General features: G+C 42.7%; 1 protein-coding gene across 2 annotated transcripts in view; it reads right to left on the reverse strand.

Moving 5' to 3' along the window:
• The window catches only part of ehbp1 (EH domain binding protein 1), a 162,966-nt gene that overhangs the window by 122,699 nt on the left and 30,267 nt on the right, over nt 1-10,000 (reverse strand). The gene's annotated exons all lie outside the window — the stretch shown is intronic.

Below are 10,000 nucleotides of genomic sequence, written 5' to 3' on the forward strand. Positions count from 1 at the left end.
ACACACACACACACACACACCTATTTTCCTAAATAATTTCTAAAAGAACTGCAACAAAATCATCTCATCCATCAGGATATTTGTACATTAAACCCTGCACCTTCTTTGTATCGGCCACGTGTGAAGGTCTCGGTGGTCAATGGCGCCCCCTGTAGCTCAGAAATTCAGAAAGCAGGAACACGTGGGACAGTCAGACTGACTAAATACTGTTAGGGTCACTGTGGTAATTGTGGACTACATTTAAAATACACAAAAGGTCACGTGCACTGATAACATAAAAACAAGACCAAAAATAAAAACAATAATAAACTGATCAAGTGTCCAGGGATCACAATGACGACTACACACACAAGTTTTGTAGCATGAAGGACAGGATTCACACAAGTGTGTGTTGGTCTGATCACCTGGGGTAACTCTGGGGCAGGTTTGGGAACTGGTTAAGAAAGAGAAACAAGTAGACAAACAGACTGCTCACTGACCACAATACAGCCATCAGCTACAACATTAAATCTAATGACAGGAGAAGTGAACAATGATGATCTCATTAGAATCACAACTCACACTCACTCTGTCTCTCTCACACACACTCACATTTGCTCAATCTCACAACGCTCTCTGTTTTGAGTTTACACTCACTCTCACACTCTTGGTCTCTCTTACTCACACACATCCAGTCGGTCTCTCACACACACACTTTGTCTCTTTCTGTCTCTCACACACACACAGTCTCTCTTTTACACCAACAGTGTGTCTCTCTGTGTCTGACTCACTCACTCACACACATCCAGTCAGTCTCTCACACATAAGACACACACACTTTGTCTCTTTCTGTCTCACACACACATACACACACACACACTTTGTCTCTTTCTGTCTCACACACACACACACACACACACACACTTTGTCTCTTTCTGTCTGTCACACACACACACTTTGTCTCTTTCTGTCTCTCACACACACACACTTTGTCTCTTTCTGTCTCTCTCTCTCTCACACACACACACTCTTTGTCTCTTTCTTTCTCTCTCTCTCTCTCACACACACACTTTGTCTCTTTCTGTCTCTCACACACACACACTTTGTCTCTTTCTGTCTCTCTCTCTCTCACACACACACACTGTCTCTTTCTGTCTCTCACACACACACTTTGTCTCTTTCTGTCTCACACACACACACAGTCTCTCTTTTACAACAACAGTGTGTCTCTCTGTGTCTGACTCACTCACTCACACACATCCAGTCAGTCTCTCACACATAAGACACACACACGTTGTCTCTTTCTGTCTCACACACACATACACACACACACTTTGTCTCTTTCTGTCTGTCACACACACACACTTTGTCTCTTTCTGTCTCTCACACACACACACTTTGTCTCTTTCTGTCTCTCTCTCTCTCACACACACACACTCTTTGTCTCTTTCTTTCTCTCTCTCTCTCTCACACACACACACTTTGTCTCTTTCTGTCTCTCACACACACACTTTGTCTCTTTCTGTCTCTCTCTCTCTCACACACACACACACTCTTTGTCTCTTTCTGTCTCTCACACACACACTTTGTCTCTTTCTGTCTCTCTCTCTCTCTCACACTCACACACAGTCTCTCTTTTAAACCAACAGCGTGTCTCTCTGTCTCTGACTCACTCACTCTCACTCACACACACACACACACACACACACACACACAGTCTCTCTTTTAAACCAACAGCGTGTCTCTCTGTCTCTGACTCACTCACTCTCTCTCTCTCTCTCACACAGAATCTCTGTTGCCGTACTCTGTACTCTGTTGCATTACTGTTGCGGGAGCTGTGCAGCAGCTGCAATCGGTTGGAAGAAGGAGTCATGATCAGCGAGGCTCTTACAGCAATGCAAACACACTAGAACGAGAGAGTAAAGAGGACTGTGTGACAGCGCATCTCTGCTCGCTCGCTCACGTCTTCCACTGCGAATCAAAAATCAGAACATTCGTTCAATATTTAGGGGTTAGAAAAGACGGCCCAGGCGCATCACCACCTTCACCCTCTTAAACACATCGTCACTCTCTCCTGGTCAGAAACATCACTAACCCAGCATGACCTCGCCCACGTCCCTGATCACACGCTGCTACATGGCTACCGTTTACACGCTCCATCATAACTTATGACGCTTATCTGACTTTTGATGACGCTTTAACACATACCCAACATATTAAAGGTGGGGTCTCCGTTGTTTGAAAGCCAATGTTGACATTTGAAATCATCAAAACAAATACGCCCCTAACACTGGAAAGCTGATCCTATATTAACACGTCCTACTTCTTACCTTATCGTAAACCTTTCTTCTCTTTCTTTCTTTGTTTTTATCCTCCATGTCAATGTTAAAACCGCTTTCTGCTAACGTCACACATGCGCACTGAACACTCTCTCCGCCCATATTGACAAGACACGCCCCTTTCTGCTCATTGGCTACACGTTAGTTTTGTTTTTGTTTTGTTTGGCGGCCCGACGCAGTTTTCTGAAGCGTTTCTCAAACAACGGAGACCCCACCTTTAAACTCGTCTCATTTCTTTCTCTCACTTGATTCCAATTCAGCACAACGCACCGGCATCATACAACAATATTCATAGACTTAACGCCACACTATTTAAACAGACAGAGAAACAATGTCGTGCCATTCATTATTAAATTAAAACAATCGAACTGATGCCAAATTGCTGAGATACGAGAGTAATAAATCGGGTCAGGATATCGTGCCACGTCACACTACAGTGCCGTCGATTATGATCTCTTGCTGTATCGCATGGAAGGGAGAAGTGTCTGATTAGGGAATACTTCAGTCACAGCTATATTTAATTCACGCTGCTTTTCATACACGTTTCACCTGCTACGTTTTCTCCGATCGCTGACCAGCTCCATCACTCAGACATAGAAATAAATCCCTTTGTTGTTGTCACAATGTGGTCCAGAGCCTCGTTTCCCTTTAGAATGCATATCCCACTCGCACAGATCAATGTGATCACAGATACATATTCCAGACTCGGCGTGTGCACAAAAAGAGCGGATGGAGAGAATCTCAGATAGGAATCTTCCCCAGCAGCTGTGTGTGTGTGTGTGTGTGTGCAAATGCTGTATGTATAGATATGCATCTGTCAGATAGGTGGTTGTGTGTAGTTGTATTCCCATAGGAAAAGCGAGAGGCCTTATCGACGCTGTCTAAGGGAGACTGAGATGCAGCTACGTGTAGACACAGCGACACACCTTCCTCCAACACACACACACACACACACACACACACACACAGTTGTCACTGCATCTAAGACTCCATTACACATTACAGCGATATTTCCATTAAACACCGCATTACATTACTACAGACATAGTGTCAATGCGTTCACCTGTTAACGGGGATTAATATATTTTTAATTTCTTGAGCTAGCAATCCTTCAAATAGTAATGTTGATGTTAATAAGAGTTATATCACTATATCACTAAATCGCTGAGCTGTTAAAGCTCGTGTATCCAGACGCTATTCCGATAAATAAATTGACTAGCAGGCATTTACATTTGTGACATTTACAGCATTTAGCAGACACTCTTATCCAGAGTGACTTACAATGTTTTAGTTCAGTTTATACACCTGAGCAATTGAGGGTTAAGGGCCTTGCTCAGGGGCCCTGCAGTGGCAACTTGGTGGACCTGGGATTTGAACCAATGACCTTCTGATCAGTAGTCGAACACCTTAACCACTGAGCTACCACATCCCTCAGGCGTTATTTTACCGTGTAGAAAAACAACAACCTTCTGCCTGTTTATTAGTCGAGGAGTTTTATCGATATGTATTGAACCCCCAAGACCTCCTCACCCGACGACGGAGTCTGATCTCACTAAAAAAAATCCTCCCTTGTGATTATGCTTCACAGACCTGACTGTGAAGAACACGGCTAAATGTAGCTCATGTGAAGGATCGTAAAGGTGAATCTTGTACAGTATAAGGCGCTTAATTGCAGGTAAACGTGCCGGATTGTGACTAGGAGTGAAGGACGTTTCACAATCCTGTTTGGTCTGGAAGCCGAGATGGAGCAGAACTTGATATCCAGGTGTAGATGCCTTGCCTCGAGAATAAAAGGCAGGACACCCAAGACTGTCATTACGGCAGAGCGACTGGGCCAGGCACGTCTCCCACCTCTCAAACTATGCCGTGGCACAAAATACAGGGCAACACCTGGGCATCTACACTAAAACCGCCCATCTTCAGAAACAAACAAATCACCCAGACTTCCACTCCCACCGGGCCTGACCCCGAATAACAGGCTCGACGTAGCACTTTTAATAAAACGTTGGGGGAAAAACATCGGCTCTGCGACGGCTCTTGACATTTGTGTTGACATTTGAGCCCCTGTTGAATCGCACGGAAATATAGCGTGTCATCCCTGAAGGAAACGGTGCCCACCTCCCCCTTCTTATCAAGCAGATTAGCCCGCTGTATTATACCGAGCTAATAGCGCATGTAGATACTTTGTGAATGAATTTTCCAAAAGCATCAAACACTTAAGACGGATTTAGGGCCCACTCTCCAGAAAGAAATACTTAAGAATATGCAAATACCCAACAAAGAATTGGGTTTTAACTAGATTTGACGAGCACAAACAATAAAATGTGCTCTTTTCCCCGGCCGCCGGTGTCAATCAGGAGGTGAGATTAAGAGCCGCGCTTCTGACAATGTGTAAAATGGAAAGGGACAATGAGGCACATTTAATTTATCACAGGGATATGACTATCAATGCGCTCGCATTGTGTCTTCTGAATTGCTAAACATGTCGCCGAGAGGGAAGACGAGGGCTTGCCAGGTCAGCTGAAGGATGCCCCCTACTGCCATGCTAATGTACTTCAACCAGATAAACCTGAACACCAGCAGAGACCAGATTCCTTTCGAATGTGTACATAATTAACATAGATTTAAATATGATTAAATATGATCAAATATTCAGATTAGTAATCGTCAGATCCAAAGAGTACAAATTCCCAGAGAGTCAAGAACATCTACATGGCTAACAAGAGCCACCAGTGAAAATATAATAGTTTTTAAAAAAAATATACGTTTTTGTCCTGCTCTTCAAACCGTTAACGTACAGTGCTTGCAGTGTGGAGGAGACTGAAAGAGTCCACAGCCATTAGAGAACACTGTTACCATGAAGACTTGTACTTGGTCTGCAGCAGTGTTTAGGTAGGTGATGTGTATCATAATAACATGCATCTAAATTCCAAGAACAGATGATTTACCAGCAGAACATTAACCAGAGCATCACTGTGCCTCTGCCAGCTTGACTTCTTCCTATAGTGCATCCAGGTGCCATCTCTTCCCCAGGAAAGAGATGTGACACACACACACACACACCCAAATGAGTGCTCCATGGTCACATGCAGCAAGCTGTGATGCTCTGTGTGTTCTGACTCCTTTCTATTATTCACTTTTTCCATCAAGAAAATGTGATGTTCCTTACTCCATGGTCCAGTTGCTCCATGGTCCAGTTCTGATGCTCACCTGCCTGTTGTAGGAGCGTTCAGTGGTGTACAGGTGTCAGGGTGGTCGGCTACACAGCTTCGTATGCAGCAAGCGGTGATGCTCTGTGTGTTCTGACTCCTTTCTATCATTCACTTTTTCATCAATCTGTGCTACAGTTATTCTTCTGTAAGATCAAACCAGATAGGATAAACTGCAGTCCCACACACACACACACACACATCACTGAGCCTTGAGCTCCCAATTATCATTAATTCACCAGTCGCCATTCCTTGGGGCAGTTTTGGTAGCTACTAACCACTGCATACCCCACAAGTTGGAACCCCCACAGACCCGCTGTTTTGGAGAAGCTCTGACCCGGTCGTCTCTCCATCACAACGTGGTCCGGTAACGAGATAATTATATTCGCTTCACCCGTCAGTGGTTTTAACAATACGGTGATCGGTGCACGGTAAAAACGAGCGTATTGACGTAAACCTGTCGGAGCTGCGGTTATAGAAAACTAATCAACGCTAACTGACCAATCAGAATGGAGAATTCTCATGGAAAATCAGCAGTGCGGAGTTTAATAATTAAACACACACTTCTATTAATGCTAGCAGGAAGAGAGACCTGGAAGCGTTCTGTACTCGGCATGACTGTAAATACAATAAAATAAAAGAAAGAAAAAGATCATTTAAATATTAAAATTTCACTGGTAAATTTTTTTCCCGAGTGATAGGGGTGAGCTGGGACTATCTGCCTCAGAAGTGACGGTGTGTGTGTGTGTGTGTGTGTGTGTTATTTTGGCACATCAGGGGAGGCTAGCCCAGCTGTCCAGGTATTGATCCACAGCTGGTGTCAGTATGGGGGGTGAGGGTCACAGCTGTGGGCGGTCCTACCATACACACACACACCAAATTATCGGTTGGTGCAGAGGAAGGGGCCTGACCTCCTCCTTTTGTTTCATCAGTTCATTAATTAGAGACACGCCAGAAAGGAAACAAACAGCTCCCTCCTTCCTCCCAACTAACCACACAATCTACTCAATAAAAGCGACACACAGTTTTGGTCTCACTACATCAGGTCACGTCTACGAAGAGATCAGAAGAGTCACGTAACTTACGCCCGTAGGTTTGTTATTCACCAACAGGTCAGTGCTCATTACTGACATCTGCTCCATATGCATACAGGTGCTTCATCTTCAATGTTTTACTCCACCTCTCTAGCTGGGGTATAAAATAAGGGCTCCACTAAAACTGCCAGGTGCCCGAATCTGTGTCTATCAGAGACCTGATGGTGGCTCAAGATTCACTAATAATGTGTGTGTGTGTGTATGTGTATGCGTGTGTATGGGTGTTTGTATGTGTGTACGTGTGTGTGTGTTTGTGTGTATATGTGTGTGAGTGTGTATGTGTGTGCGTGTATGCATGTGTGTGTGTGCGTGTGCGTGTATGCATGTGTGTGTGTACGTATATATGTGTGTGTGTACGTATATATGTTTGTGTGTGTGTGTGTGTGCGCGTGTATACGTGTGTGTATGTGCGTGTATACGTGTGTGTATATGTGTGTGCGTGTATACGTGTGTTTATGTGTGTGTGTATGTGTGTGTGTGTGTATACATGTGTGTGTATGTGCGTGTATACGTGTGTGTGTATGTGCGTGTATACGTGTGTGTGTGTATGTGTGTGTGCGTGTATATGTGTGTGCGTGTATACGTGTGTGTATGTGTGTGTATATGTGTGTGCGTGTGTGTGTGTGTGTATATGTGTGTGCGTGTATACGTGTGTGTATGTGTGTGTGTGTGTGTGTGTGCACGCATGCATTTCAGCATTATTCATGACTACGATTCATTTATTATTTCTGTTTACTATTTGTGTAGCCACCATTTTGAGAAACAGGTTAAAATAAAATACAACACGGAGAAAAAAAACAAAACAAAAAAGATTTACAGAAATTCTTCTTAAAGGTAAACTTCAATAAAAACGAAACATCTGAAACTAAAATCTGGCCTCCCTTTATTTATTATTAAAAAAAAACTTTCTAGTGGACGTGAAAACATCACAGTCCATTAAAATATACCTCAAATATACAGGACTTTCTCTGTATCACGTCTGTGAACCTAAAACATATGTACACACTAGTTTGGCCAATAAACACCCAAGTGTCACCCAAATGAGGATGAGGTTCACTTTTGCATCTGGATCCTTTCAAGGTTACTTCCTCTTCCATCTAAGGAAGTTTTTTCCTTAATCTTGACAGGGTTTCTGTGGGGTTTAATCGGTCAAATTTAAGACTTTTTAAGACCTTTTTATGACCATTATGATTTGAATTTATGACCTACACGAATTACGATAAATAACTTCAGTCATTAAAATTAGTCTTTATTATTGACTTTCATTGAAAGTAACAAGTTTTATTATTTAAAGAGTAATAATATATACGCTTTTCCGACTTTGCATGCGACTTCAAGGCTTTTATGCCTAAACAAGACAGCTCCAAAGTCTTCTTACACAGAGAGCAATAGGCTTGATACCGATTGTTAGCGACGGGCTTGAGCCAGCTACTAAACGCACCGTCTTCGATCCACAGATCGTTAAAGGTACATTTTCCCATTGTGATAGTCAGGATGATTTCAATTAAACTAAGCAGTGACTCAGTACGATACAGTATGTTAGGAGTTCGCGCGGGTTTCTGTGAAAGTCCTTCCGACAAGTCTGTATGCTGCCGCATGGACCTTGTAGTTCTGGAACGCCGTGATACCAGTGTGATACCACCAAGATTCATCATACAGAACTACAACAGGCGAAACAAATGAACGCCATTACCGCCGCGAGCGCATTTTGATTAAAGAACAAATTGATGGACGAGCATATCAATTTAAGACGTGGCTAAATGTTTTTTATGACCTTGTATGGAAAATCCGGACGTTTTTATGTCTTTTTATGGCCTTAAATTCTTATTGTTAAATTTATGACTTTTTATGACCCCGTGGAAACCCTGCTTGAACTTCTTGTACTATGTATCTTACATCCTGTTGCGGTTACATCCTTTTTTCTTCGTAATGTCGGTTCACCGACTAAACCGAACGCGTCTCTTTGCGTAAAAGAACGTGACTTGTACGACATGAGGCTGTGCTGGTTTAGTTCTTCTCACGTAAACACGTCACGTATGAGAGAGCGACTGCTCTGACACGTCGCCCCGAACAGCGACGTGCTGAAAATCACAGCTTCTGCGCTGTTCCATAATCGACAGAGATAAAAAACTGCTGAACCAAATGAACCGTAAGTGTAAAATGTGTTTAAAGTGCTTTCCATCTCGTTTCGCACTGTCCTCACTGCCTCATCACATCACACTCCACTGACACACACACACACACACACACACCCTTATCAGTGAGGTCAGAGCGCAGTGTCCAGTCGTCTCCTTCTCATCACACGGCTGACCAGAAAAATAAATTACAGCCTCCCGAAAACTCCTACCGTTGCAATACTGCCGAGCGCACACGCTCACATGAGACACAGATATATTGGATTAACAGACGAGTTCATTCCGTTTTTAGAGGTGCTACCTCATCATTTTCCACCTCATTCCACACACACACAACCGAATGGCCCTAGACAACAACGATTACATCTTTAGCACTAACTGAAATCTACAAGCAGAGGTCCATCAAACATATAAAATAAACAGTTATCAGTAATTTGCTGACAGTGTGTGTGTGTGTGTATGAGAGAGAGAGAGAGAGAGAGAGAGAGAGAGAGAGAGAGAGAGAGCGAGAGAGAGCGAGAGAGAGCGAGAGAGAGAGAGATAGAGAGACTACAGTGTACTGCACACATTAAAAGTGCCTGCTGGGTAAAACAGTCCATTCCACCTGCTAACTAGGTTTGCAAAGGGGCGGAAAGTTTCCAGTAAATTTCCGGAAACTTTCCACGGGAACTTAATCTGGGGAATTTTGGAAATATTCCAAATTGGAAACTTACCGGAATTTATGGGAATTATTTGTAAAATATAAGGAAATGTATATAAACTATATCATATACAAAACTAAATAAACATTTTGTTTTGTCATAACACTCCTAATTTACTGCTTATTAAGAGTCAGTAAGTTAGTTATTGGGTACATTTAAGAATGTAGAATAAGGTAATGCAGAATAAGGCATTAATATGTGCTTAATAAGCACTAATAAATAGCCAATATTCTATTAATATTCATGCTAATAAGCAACTAGTTAAATGACCCTAAAATAAAGTGTTACTGTGCATGTTATGGAAGAATGTAAGTACCTGCAGGGGGTTTGGCCTCAATGGCCCTCCAGTAAGCAGTGTGCTGTGTGCAAGTGGCCGAGGAACGTAGGGTACAAATTCAACTTAAATTGCATTAAATCTTTTTGTTTTAAACACAATTATACTGCAAGATTTTTTTTAACTACGTTTAAGTTCCTTGTTATAGGCAAATATGCTTTTTTTTTTTTAAATTTCCAGTTTATTCCCATATATTCCCGTTAATTCCC

The sequence above is a fragment of the Tachysurus vachellii genome, chromosome 10, assembly GCF_030014155.1.
Source record: "Tachysurus vachellii isolate PV-2020 chromosome 10, HZAU_Pvac_v1, whole genome shotgun sequence".
Classification (NCBI taxonomy): Eukaryota; Metazoa; Chordata; class Actinopteri; order Siluriformes; family Bagridae; genus Tachysurus; species Tachysurus vachellii.